This window comes from Cetorhinus maximus, chromosome 11 (genome assembly GCF_964194155.1).
Source record: "Cetorhinus maximus chromosome 11, sCetMax3.hap1.1, whole genome shotgun sequence".
NCBI lineage: Eukaryota > Metazoa > Chordata > Chondrichthyes > Lamniformes > Cetorhinidae > Cetorhinus > Cetorhinus maximus.
Genome location: NC_135889.1, coordinates 64,932,514 through 64,946,292, shown reverse-complemented (window position 1 = coordinate 64,946,292; position 13,779 = coordinate 64,932,514). Strand labels below are relative to the sequence as shown.

Here is a 13,779-nt window from a genome sequence, read left to right as displayed (position 1 = left end):
ACTTACTTTTAAAAAATAATTGTGAATAATGTCTCTACAGCACTTGCTACCATACATTGTCAAAACAATGCTATGAAACATAAAAGTCATTTCAGCTGCGTCACAGGTAGTCACTTGCACTTTATTCAATGAAAATAAGTTTTAAGCTAAACACTTAGGGCAGAATTTTGCCCTCGATGGGTGGGTGGTCCCCATCAGCTCAGCGGCGGGCGGGCAGCCAAACTCCGCCGCCAAAGCGGGCCCTGCCGCCATTTTAAGTGGGCGGGCCAATTAAAGCCCGCCCAGTGGCCTGCCCGACGGGGACGCTATGCGCTTCCTGTGCAGAGGGGAGGGATTCCCCATTTGTCAAAGTGCGCATGCGTGCGAAAGAGCACACTGCTCCCTGAGACTAAGTGCTGTCTCAGGGAGATCAGTGAAAGTTTTACAAACTTAAAAAATAGAAAAATAAAAAATTTATTAACATGTCCCCCTTATGTGACAATGTCGCACAAGATGGGACATATTAATAAATATCACATAAAATTTATTAAACATTTTTAAAACGGACATGAAACCTCATCCCGCCAGTGGATGAGGTTTTATGTTTCTTCTATTGCCTGCTGGGGCTCCTGGCCTGCCTGTCAGCCTTAAGGTTGGATGGGCAGGGCCTTTAACTACCTTAATTATCCTGTCAATGGCCTTAATTGGCCATTGACAGGTCGGCGGGTGGACAGCTGATTTCGTTGTCCGCCCGCCTTCCTGAATATTTAAATGGACCAGGATGATGTTGGGGGTTCCACCCGACATCATCCCTCGTCATTTTCCTGTCGGCGAGTGGGCCCACCCCCAAATCGCCGACGGGAAAATTCAGGCCTTATTATCATAAACGATGACTACTCCCTTTCTCCTTCAAGATGGTTTTCTAAATTAAAGTCATGATACAGGTGGAGTTATAGTAAGCATCACCTTTCCAATAAGGAACAATGACACACTGTTGTAGGAAATTTCTCCCTTCATTTTCTAAAATACGGTACCAAACCTGTTAATAATCAAATACTACACTAAATCTATTAACAGCACAATACCCAATTTAACCCAATAATAACCAAACATCTAATGTTAAAGGTATAAACATAGAAACTTTGGTCCCATTTTAATTTTGCCATAAATACTTCCCTTAACCTGATGATCCATTTAATGTCATAAGTTCCCCAAACATAAATGTTTTAATATTACTGAGTACAGCCAACAGAGTAGGTCTACGTAGTTCTCATTGGCTGCACTATCACAATGTAAAAATATTTTGAGTTAAATTGCTGTATTTGGATATCACAAAGTTGTGACTTGCTTCCGCATAAATTTCTAACAAATGTTAGTAGCCAGAGTCAATACAAATCTATTTTCTTGCACAGTCTGGAATACATTCACATGACTTTCTGTATTGTTGAGGTTTTAGAGAGTGAATTATAACTATTAGTAGAATTAGAAATAACTTGAGAAAAAATTAGGTCATAGCACAAATCACAGCAGTTAAAAAATACAAAGTTGCAATCAAAAATTTTACTTTAGAATTTGGGTCAGTTGAAACAAGTTGTTTCAGTATTAGGCTTTTATTAAAGTTGGTATAGCTTTAACATTATTATTCCTTTATGGGAAATGTAGAAATAGCACCCCAAGAGTGCAGCAGTCCCTCAGTACTGCACTAGAGTGTCAGCTTTGATTTTTGTGCTGGAGTGGGACTTGAACTCAGAACTTTGTGACTCAGGGAGAAGAATGCTACCAACTCATCCATGACTGACACACACTGTTATCAGTAAGTGTGGCAGGATAAGTGTAACACATGAAGGGTAGAATCTTACCTATGGTGGGCGGTCTGGGCGGGAATGGGTGGGGGTGGCCACAGAGCCGGTTGCCACCTGCGATCAGCTGTGTGCTGCCATTTTATGTGGGGAGGCCAATTAAGGCCTGCCCAGCTTAACGCGTGGCCGGTAGCGCTCAGCTCTACCTATGCGGGCGGAGGGAGGAGGGAGAGTTGGGGCCTGCGCTCTTTCACGCATGCACACAAAAGAGCGCAGCAATCTCCCTGAGGCACAGAGCTGCCTCAGGGAGATTAAGTAGATAATAAAAGTTTTTTAAAAATGAAGTAAAAGATGCACACCCGACGTCATCTTGCTTAATTTTATGCGTCGGCGTGTCGGGCCCGCCCCCACACGCTAACGGCAATATTCTGCCCCAAGTGTTTGCTATAAGCAAAACTTCTAATATATATTTACGTATTCAAGAAAAGTACAAATTATTTTACAATGTATTTACTTTGTACTCATTCTTGGCAACTAAGTTATCTGCAAAATAATAAGTTACCAGCTTGGATTGGTTGGGCCAAATGGCCTGTATCTGTGCCATATATCCTATATTTAATGTAATTTTCCACAACTCCAAACCTAATAAATAAATGCACATCTAGCTTTGAAAACATTTTAATGTATAAATGTTTGCTATTATTATTATGCATAACAATTATATTTATAATTAAATAAAACTGAATATCTAAACTAAAACAATGTTGTGTAGCTGTACCACAATTGCTGAAGGACCCCTGCTGGTTATACTGTTGAATTACATGCTGATGAGTTCCAGTTAGCCTTTGTTCTCCAGATGTCATCATTACGTTATCTAAATAATTTTGCAACCGGTAGATAATATCTAGTTTCTAATATTTTGAAGTATTAGCTTCCTTATATTAGTAGTAACTGAATAGACAAGTAATTATGTAATGATGTTGTACTTACTAGTTTTATTTAAGTAATATGTTCAAATTACAATAGATCTAATGCTTATGCTGCAAAGAAAATACAATCTAAATGATGTTCCATTTTTAAAGACCCAATTTGAACAGTATAGTAGAATAGAAGACTGCATGTTCAGAACAAGGTGGAACATTTTTTAAGACAACAAAAAAACTGAAACAATAAGATAGATATTATTGTCATGATGTTATTAGTATAAGGTTATACAACGTTAAGGCAGTTAAACTGCAGTTCCTGCTCGACTTAATTGATATTTATAGACTGATTTCATTCATACATTTATTGTAGACATAGCTTAATACTATGCTTAATACCCTGGATAAAATAGGGGCAAGGAAAATTTGATAACGGCATTCATATGATAACTTTTCCAAATGTAACTTAATAATGTTAACTCATTAAGCAAAATTCAAAGCCAAGCTTCCAGGCATCCTAAACTTCAATCTTCTGAGCTATTTTACTTGAACTAAAACTTTTTCTTTAATTCTTTAAGTTTCTTGGTATAACTCTTGGTATAACACAGAGAACTTCTGCCAGTTATTTCTTTCTTTGCACTGTGAAAGGTAAAACTGAGTTCACGTGTACTGAAGTTTACAATGGCATGCTTGTACAAGCTGCTTAAAATTTTAAAACAACCTGCAAGGATTGGAAAATATGAAAAATGTTTAAACACCAGTATTTAAAATTGTCTTCTAATTGTACATTTTTACTTCCTCAGTCCTGTAGTGCAATTCTGAAACTTAAATAAATGGTTACACAGTTCTTTTAAATACTGCAACATATACAAGCCAGAAATCAGTCTGTCAATAGCATTTCAGTCAAGTGGGGACTGATGTAACTGAAATAAGCTTTTTATTGTCCTTTACTTTTATCATACAATTTCTGCTAGAATGAATGAACCTCTATTCACTGTTAATATATGATCAATAACTCCAAATCCAAAAGTATAAATTTGATAACATTCTTAGAATTAATAAATGGAACATTAATCTGTTATTTTCAGACACTCTGTGGACATCCAGGACTACACTCCAATGTCTATGCTGGCCCATGCTACTCAGCAACCTTAGTGCTGACTCTTGATTAGTCTCCATCTTCTATATATACCCCACATTTCTCAAACATTATGAACATCTTGACTCTAAAGCCTGTGCAGATCCTGAAATATTCTATAATGTTCTGACTTTTGTTGAATATTTTAACTTTATTCCATCGTGTCTCCAGTGCATATTCTAGACTTGTCATCTGTCTCTCTATCACCTTGCTCAATCTGTGCAACTTCGCATCAGCAACTAACTTTCATATTCCCCTGAATTATTACTCCCATCTCCCTCAACACTCTGACCCAGTTTGCTACTTGCTGGACTCCTTCCGTTTCACTGTCTTGAGCTCTCATTGCTCCTGAACAGACTGACTGCTTCTCTTCCCCTTCAGTCAGTATCACCCTGCCCAAGAATTTACACTTTTCTTTTCCAGCAGCTCTCCAGCCCAATTCACTTCTCCACAAACAACTCCTCTGCCCTCTTTCTTCTTGACTGTTCCCTTCTTTAACTCCCACTTTTACCTCACACCACCTAAGGAGTCCCCTCCAATCCTCATTGGCCTATGGCATCCTCTCCCTTTACATTGACCTATAAATGTTCACAAACAAATCTTCCACAATCTCATCCTGAGCTTAACCAAAACATGCCACCCAGATGCCAGCTCTCTTCTTCACCATCACCATCATCATAGCTTCATGATTCATCAGATTCCCTGTCCTATCCATTGCAATGGTAGTGTACCACCCATCCCCAAATCTCACCTTGGTCTCTTCCCTACTTCTCTGGCTGTTTCTCTACATTCAAACAGCTCAACATCATCTATCCTCCTTACGCAGCATTCCTATCTACCACCTCTCCATTTGCCTTATTTGTTGAATTCTCCACTCTCCTGTCTGAGCATAATCTCTGCACTCCTCAAGTTCAGAACTTCCGAATACCTGGAACCTACCCATGCCCCACCACTGGTGATTTCCTGGCCCTCCTTGCTCTCCTCAACATCATCCCCATTTCACTTTGCCACCTCAGAGGAGAGACCTGCAAAAACTCTACTGCCAACATGGTTCTCTCAGATTTTTTCTTCTTTTTTCCATATAATGCTTAGACTGCCCAGGTTGCCCCAGCTCTACTGATCACCCTTTCACACAAAAACAGAATTACCTGGAAAAACTCAGCAGGTCTGGCAGCATCAGTGGAGAAGAAAACAGTTGACGTTTCGAGTCCTCATGACCCTTCGGCAGAACTGAGTATAGTTAGGAGAGAGATGAAATATAAGCTGGTCTAAGGTGGGGGGCGGGGGGAGAGAGAAGTTGAGGGTGGGGTGGTTGTAGGGATAAGCAAGCAGTGATAGGAGCAGATAATCAAAAGATCACATCAGGTCCAGGGCACTTATCGGCCGTTAGCCCCATTAGTTTCCCTAGTACTTTTCCTCCAGTGATAGTTATTGTATTTATTTCCTCTCTTCTCTTTAGCCCCTTGATTATTTAGTATTTTTGGAATGCTATTAATGTCTCCCCCCGAGAAGACTGATGCAAAGTATTTATTCAACTCCTCTGCCATTTCCTGATTCCCCATTATTATTTCCCCAGCCACATTCTCTAAGGGGCCGATATTCACTTTGGCCTCTCTCTTCCTATTTATATATTTAAAGAAGCTCCAACTGTCTGTTTTTATATTACTTGATAGTTTATCCTCAAAGTTTATTTTCTCCCTCTCTATTACTTTTTTTGGTCTTCTTTTGTTGGTTTTTAAAACTTTCCCAATCCTCTGTCTTACCACTAATCTTTGCCACTTGTATGTTTTTTTCTTTCAATTTGATACTATCCTTAACTTCCTTGGTTAACCATGGTTGGTTTATCCCCTTCCTCGAATCCTACTTCCTCACTGGGATATATCTTTGTTGTGAGTCATGAACTATTTTCTTAAACGTCTGCCATTGTTCATCAACCATCTTTTCTGCTAAACTCCTTTCCCAGTCCACTCCAGCCAACTTTGCCTTCATTCCTTTGTGATTACCCTTATTTAAGTTAAGCACAGTTGTTTCCGACCCAAGTTTGTCACTCTCAAACTAAATGCTAAGTTCTACCATGTTATGGTCAGTTTCCTAGGGGATCTTTTACTCTGAGATCATTTATTAAACCTGCCTCATTACACATTACCAGATCCAAAATAGCCTGATCCCTGGTTGGATCCACAACATTTTGTATTTGGAAACTGTCCCAAATACACTCCTTGAATTCTTGCTCATGGCTACCTCTGCCAATTTGATTTTCCTAATCTACATGAAGATTAAAGTCATCCAAGATTAATGTACAGCCTTTTTCACATGCCCTCATTATCTCCTGATTTATTCTCTGCCCTACAGTTTAGCTACAGTTAGGGGGCCTATAGACTACTCCCACCAGTGTCATTTTCCCCTTGCTATTTCTTACCTCCACCCATATGGATTCTACGGGCAGAATTTTGCCGTTGGTGAGCAGGGGGTGGGGCCCACTCGCCTACGCGCAAAATGACGCGGGATGACGTCGGGCGGAACCCCTGACGTCACCCTGCCACATTTGAATTTTCAGGAAGGCGGGGGCGCAGCAAAATCAGCTGTGGGCCCGCCGACCTGTCAATGGCCAATTGAGGCCATTGACAGGATCATTGAAACAATTAAAGGACCTGCCCGTCCAACCTTAAGGTTGGCGGGCAGGCCAAGAGCCCCGGCGGACAATAGAAAAAACATGAAACCTCATCCAGCGGCAGGATGAGGTTTCATGCAATGTTTTGAAAAGTTTAATAAAGTGATAGTGTAAATTATGAACATGTCCCCTCTCATGTGATGTTGTCACATGAGGGGGACATGTTAAGGAATTTTTTTTTTCTATTTTTAAACTTTTCCAAAGTGGAAGCGATCTCCCTGAGGCAGCACTTAGCCTCAGCGAGATGTGCGCTCTTTCGTGCGCACACGTGAAAGAGCGCTCTCTCACTTTTGGGGAATCCCCCCCACCCGCACAGGAAGCGCATAGCGCTTCCCGCCGGACGTCACGCTGGGAGGGCCTTAATTGGCCCGCCCACGTAAAATGGCGGTGCAGCCCGCTTCTCCGGTGAGGATCGGCTCCCCACCCTGCTGGAGATTGGGTTGGGCCTGCCCACCCGCCCGACAGGCAGAAAATTCTGCCCTACATTTTCCAATCCAAGATCTGTTCTTGCTATCGTACTTATTCCATCTCGTACTAACAAAGCTACCCCACCACCCTTTCCTTCCTGCCTGTCCTTTCAAAAAGTCCACATACCACTGGATATTTAGCTCCTAGCTTTAATCTCCTTGTAACCACGTCTCCGTAATGGCTATAAAATCATATCCATTAACCTCTATTTGTGCCATTAATTCATTTATTTTGTTCCGAATACTACGTGCATTTAAGTAAAGAGCCATTAATTTTTCCTTTATACCATTTTTACCCCTTTGACCCTATTTGCTGCTTTTTAAAATGTTTATACACTCTGTCCCTTCCTGTCACACTCTGGGTATCATTACTTAAATAGCTGCCCTGCAAGACTGCCATATCCTTTTGCTTTGTAAGCCTACGTATCCCCCCTCCAGAACCCTCCTCCCCTTCACCCCCACCACCCTCCCGCACCTTTTTAGTTTAAAGACCTATCTACAGCCCAAGTTATTCGATTCGCCAGGACACTGGTCCTAGCATGGTTCAAGTGAAGCTTGTCCTACTGGAACAGCTTCCTTCAGTACTGGTGCCAGTGGCCCATGAACTGAAACCTATTCCTCCCACACCAATCTTTGAGCCATGTATTTAACTCCTTAACTTTATTTACCCTATGCCAGTTTTCCCGTGGCTCAGGTAGTAATCCCGAGATGATTAACTTGGAGGTTCTGTTTTTTAATTTAGCCCCTAAATGCTCAAATTCTTTCAGCAGAACCACCTTTCTCATCCTAGAAATGTCGTTGGTACCAACATGGGCAATGACAACTGGATCCCTCCCCTCCCACTCCAAGTTCCTCTCCAACCCCGAGGAGATGTCCTTAACCCGGCACCGGGCAGGTAAAAAAGCCTTCGGGACTTACGCTCATGGCTGCAGAGAACAGTATCTATCCCCCTAATGATACTGTCCCCTACCACTACTACGTTCCTATTTCCTCCCCCTACTTGAATGGTTCCCTGTACCATGGTGCCATGGTCAGTTCTTTCATCCTCCCTGCAGTTCCCACTCTCTTCCACACAGGTTGCAATAACCTTGTAACTGTTGGATAGTTGAGGGGCCGAGGCTCCTCGAACACTATCCCCCGGGTCCCCATACCTGCTTCACCTGCAGTCACATCCTCCTGCATCTGATCACAGACCAAATTTGAATACCTAATTTGAGGCGAGTGACCGCCTCCTGGAGCAAAGTGTCCAGGTAACTTTCCCCCTCCCTGATGTACCACAATGTCTGCAGCTCGGACTCCAGCTTCTCAACTCGGAGCTGACATTCCTTGAGCTGCAAACAATTACTATAGATGTGTTCACTCTGGATCACCTTGGCGTCCAGAAGCTCCCACATGCTGCTGCAGCAACACATCACCCATCCTGCCATCACTATCGTATTTTATTTATTTATTTAATTAATTATTCTAGTATTCCCGCTCTTTACACTTTATTGCAATTAATTTTTTTTACACACCAGTGTTGATCTTATAGGCAGAATTTTCTGGCTGTTAGGCCCGACCCAATCTCCGGTGGGCGGGGAGCCGATCCCCGCCGCCATTTTAAATGGGCGGGCATTGTGTGACGTCCAGCGGGAAGCGCTATGCACTTCCTGTGCAGGCAGGGTGGGGATTCCCCAAAAGCGAGAGTGCGCTCTTTCGCGCATGCGCATGAAAGAGCGCACATCTCCCTGATGCTAAGTGCTGCCTCAGGGAGATCACTTACACTTCTAAAAATATCAAAATTAGAAAAAAAAATTTCCTAACATGTCCCCTCATGTGACACATGAGATGGGACATGTTCATAATTTACATAATGGGCAGAATTTTGCCCTTGATGGGCGCGCGGGCCCAATCGACTCGGCGATGGGCGGGCAGCCAATTGCCGATGCCAAAATGGGTCCCACCGCCACCATCAGGATGCGCGTGCGACATTTTAAGCGCTGGCGTGCGGGCTCTGCCACCCGCACACCAGCCAGAAGATTCTGCCCAATAAGTTTATTAAACTTAATTGGCAGAATTTTCTGCCTGTTGGGCGGGCGGGCCCAACCCAATCTCCGGCAGGCGGGGAGCCAATCTCCACTGGAGAAACAGGCCCCATTTTACATGGGCAGGCCAATTAAGGCCCGCCCAGCGTGACATCCAGTGGGAAGCACTGTGCTTCCTGTGCAGGGGGGGGGGGGGCGCGGATTCCCCAACTGCGAGAGTGCGCACTTTCGCGCATGCGCACGGAAGAGCGCAAATCTCCCTGAGGCTAAGTGCTGCGTCAGGGAGATCGCATACACTTCTAAAAATATGAAAATTAGGCATGTGACAATGAGATGGGTTCATAATTTACATTATAAGTTTATTAAACTTTTTAAATCCCTACATGAAACCTCACCCCGCTGGTGGATGAGGTTTCATGTTTTTTCTATTCCCCGCCAGGGCTCCTGGCCTGCCCGCCAACCTTAAGGCTGGATAGGCAGGTCCTCTAATTGTATAATTGATCCGGTCAATGGCCTCAATGGGCCATTGACAGGTTGGCGGGCCCACAGCTGATTTTGCTGTGCCCCCACCTTCCTGATAATTTAAATGGGCCGAGATGACGTCGGGGGTTCCTCCAGACGTCATCGCGCGTCGGCGATTGGGCCCCTGCTCACCGACGGCAAAACTCTGCCCCATATTTAACAAGCTATTTTTAAGAAAAAAGCTAGAGAGCTAAACACAAACTAAAGACCTTAGTTTTGCTTTAAAGATTAGAAATACTCACCAATCGAACCGACCAATCAGTTGCTCTCCATGCTCATTTTTTAAAAAATGAAGTCTCCACACTCTCCCCACTCGTTTTTTATATAAATGAGTCTCCACACTCTCCCCACTCGTTTTTATTATAAATGAGTCTCCACACTCTCCCCACTCGTTTTTATTATAAATGAGTCTCCACACTCTCCCCACTCGTTTTTATTATAAATGAGTCTCCACACTCTCCCCACTCGTTTTTATTATAAATGAGTCTCCACACTCTCCCCACTCGTTTTTATTATAAATGAGTCTCCACACTCTCCCCACTCGTTTTTATTATAAATGAGTCTCCACACTCTCCCCACTCGTTTTTATTATAAATGAGTCTCCACACTCTCCCCACTCGTTTTTATTATAAATGAGTCTCCACACTCTCCCCACTCGTTTTTATTATAAATGAGTCTCCACACTCTCCCCACTCGTTTTTATTATAAATGAGTCTCCACACTCTCCCCACTCGTTTTTATTATAAATGAGTCTCCACACTCTCCCCACTCGTTTTTATTATAATTGAGTCTCCACACTCTCCCCACTCGTTTTTATTATAAATGAGTCTCCACACTCTCCCCACTCGTTTTTATTATAAATGAGTCTCCACACTCTCCCCACTCGTTTTTATTATAAATGAGTCTCCACACTCTCCCCACTCGTTTTTATTATAAATGAGTCTCCACACTCTCCCCACTCGTTTTTATTATAAATGAAGTCTCCACACTCTCCCCACTCGTTTTTATTATAAATGAGTCTCCACACTCTCCCCACTCGTTTTTATTATAAATGAGTCTCCACACTCTCCCCACTCGTTTTTATTATAAATGAACTCTCCACACTCTCCCCATTCGTTTGTTTATAAATGAAGTCTCCACACTCTCCCCACTCATTTGTTTTTAAATGAAGTCTCCACACTCTCCCCACTTGTTTGTTTTTAAATGAAGTCTCCACACTCTCCCCACTCGTTTGTTTATAAATGAAGTCTCCACACTCTCCCCATTCGTTTGTTTATAAATGAAGTCTCCACACTCTCCCCACTCATTTGTTTTTAAATGAAGTCTCCACACTCTCCCCACTCATTTGTTTTTAAATGAAGTCTCCACACTCTCCCCACTTGTTTGTTTTTAAATGAAGTCTCCACACTCTCCCCACTTGTTTGTTTTTAAATGAAGTCTCCACACTCTCCCCACTTGTTTGTTTTTAAATGAAGTCTCCACGCTCTCCCCACTTGTTTGTTTTTAAATGAAGTCTCCACACTCTCCCCATTCGTTTGTTTATAAATGAGGTCTCCACACAGGACTATTTAACATAAAGCAAAATATACCACTTTGTATAACATCAGAAAAATGCCTGCTGTGCACTTCACAACTTTACTATTCACAAAGGGCAGTGGTTCGTTATGCTTGAAGAGGAGTTATTGGCTCCTGAAGATCCTGAACTGCAGGAACCAGGACACGTGGACGATAACCACTGAGATGATCAGTAACAATTGCATTGACCATCAGTGGGCAAATCATTTCTGAAGTATTCCCTATATTATTCAGTTTATTGGATACCACAGCCTGACCTCCTTCTCCCTCAGTGGCAAATAAAGATATTGCCTGAAACCATTACCACCCATTAACAAGATAAAACAAGAACCTTCATTGATCCAACATGAATAAGCTAATAATCATCACCTGAGAGATTGAGTTGGCACCAAATAATTTTTTTCCCTTCTCTGTATGATTGGGATCTTCATGAATATTAAGCCAGAACATAATTGCACATTCTACTTTCATATCATCATGTCCATGCGCAGTCAGCCTACTCTTTCCTACCACTATTCCTCAACTTAGTGCCCAGATTAAACTTTCTACCTCCTAGTCTAGCGGTTCTTCTAAGTGTCACCTAATGATCAAGATTACAGGAGATTGTTGGTGCTTCATGCTGTACAGGAGGATTATGGGATCAAGGTTATCCTCATCTCGTTGCAGCTGGTATATGGAAGGGAATCGCTGCTGGCTGCATCTCTGGAGGGCGTGCCTGGATAGCCTAGGCTCACCTCTCATGTTCTATTCATATGCTGTTCTGAAGGAAAAGAATAAAACATGGCACATGCTGCTGTTGTCCTGAGAGATGGCAGTATCAGGTTGCTGGGCTCCTGGCACAGACATTCCACTGGACCCTGGATCTGTGGTCCTGCTGATCACTATGGCTGCTGGTCTAATAGCAACTAGGAGATGCTGAAATCTCTGAGGCACAACATTGGCTACGGCCTGAAAGTCACAACCCATGCTGTGTTCTAGTTGGTTCCCTTATGACTCCGGAGCTGTAATCTTGTGCATCCATGAATTGATCTTTGGCTGCCTTTTATCCAGTGCCTGCTGCAAAGTTCAAACCTGTTTTGCTTCTGCAAGCAAAACAAAGCTTCTGAAATATTACTGTAATGCAAGGTCTCACACTCTACAGTTACACTGTCAGTTGCCATGCATCCTGGGAGATTGCTGTCAGAGTTTGCACAATCATATAATGTTTCTCAAATATCCTTCTTTTCAGGAGATTGCCCATGAATTCTCAGTTCCACAACTCTGAAGCCATAAGTTGCCATTTCCTTACCTCCACTCAGGTAACATTCTCCCCATTTCTTGTTCCTCTGAGCCAACCTGCCAATCTTGAAGTTCTAGTTGCAGCACTCCACATTTGAACTACACGGACATCCTAGAATTTGTACTTTTCAGTGCACCACAGTTTCTATCTTTATATATCCAAATGTACAGGATACAATCACCTCATTAGCAGTATCTAATTCTCCCAAGATGGAACTCTCCAATCTGTGCCTGACAGAATGGAAGCAAGCGCGAAAGGAGAAATGCTGGAGAGACTTGGGGCAGAGGTAATTGAACCGAATTGAATCAGATGGAAGTGCAACCTAGGCTGGTCGTCTTTCTCCTTGTCATCATACATAAAACATGACATGGTCAAGTCACTGAAATTTTATTGCCACAGTCTGTAGTCCTGGAAGTAAGGAAGGTGGCAGTGAGTGTCAGTGCCATCACCCTCTAGGTAGCACTACAGGCATCTCTGGTCAACTTGGCACATTGCAGTGCCAGGAGTCTGTGTGTCCTGACTTCCAGGAGAACTTGGAGGTTTTCATCAAGGGTACTTTGAGTGCATCCTTCTGTAATACTGCTCTTTGAGCACAGAGGACATTTGACTGATCAGAATACTGCCTAAATTAGGGCTTCCCAAACTGTGGGTCATGACCCGCAGTGAGGTGGCAAGACAGCATTTTGGGGTCACAGGCACTGAGGCAGCAATGGCTGCTGTGGAGCTTGGAATGAGTGCTAACAGTTGGAAGACCCCATTAAATCCTTGCGTTTTTTTTCCGATTGGTGGGTATGGCCTAAATACTGGTGAGCTGACAGCTGATAGAACCATTCCCCAGCAGAATTCAGCACTTTTAGGGAAGGAGGGTAGAAAAGAAAGAAATAGTTTAATTTTATACAGAGTTGATTTTAAATATACTTTACCAGGTTATGATGACTCCAGATTACAAGTATTTCCAGCAATTAGATTTGCTACTTCTGACCAATCTAAATACTTTTTACAGTATTTCTAACCTAAATGCTACTAAGTAACACACACAGAAATACCACTAGCTTTAATAAGGATATCTCCAACTAAATTAAATAAAGTGCTAACCCTGTAGCTACTCTACCGAGGAACCCTTAGGAATAATATTGATTCACAAAGGTAAGGAAAGATGCCAAGTTCTAAGAGATGAACAATCTATTGCTCCATGACAGGGTGGGCACAATTGATAAAACTTAAATCAGATGAAAAATACAATATAATGAATTTAACAGCAAATTGAAATGCTTAAGTGGTGTTTATTTGATTTCTGTTATTAGCAGGTACACTATTTAACTGAGGTTTATAAGGCCACCCTGTGTATGTCATTACTTGAACCCCAATAGAGAAATGAAGATTAAGAACAGCTGAGCTGAAT

General features: G+C 42.5%; 1 protein-coding gene across 11 annotated transcripts in view; it reads right to left on the bottom strand.

Annotated features, from left to right (window-relative positions):
- myo3b (myosin IIIB) overlaps positions 1 to 13,779 on the bottom strand; it is a 655,750-nt gene that overhangs the window by 306,194 nt on the left and 335,777 nt on the right. The gene's annotated exons all lie outside the window — the stretch shown is intronic.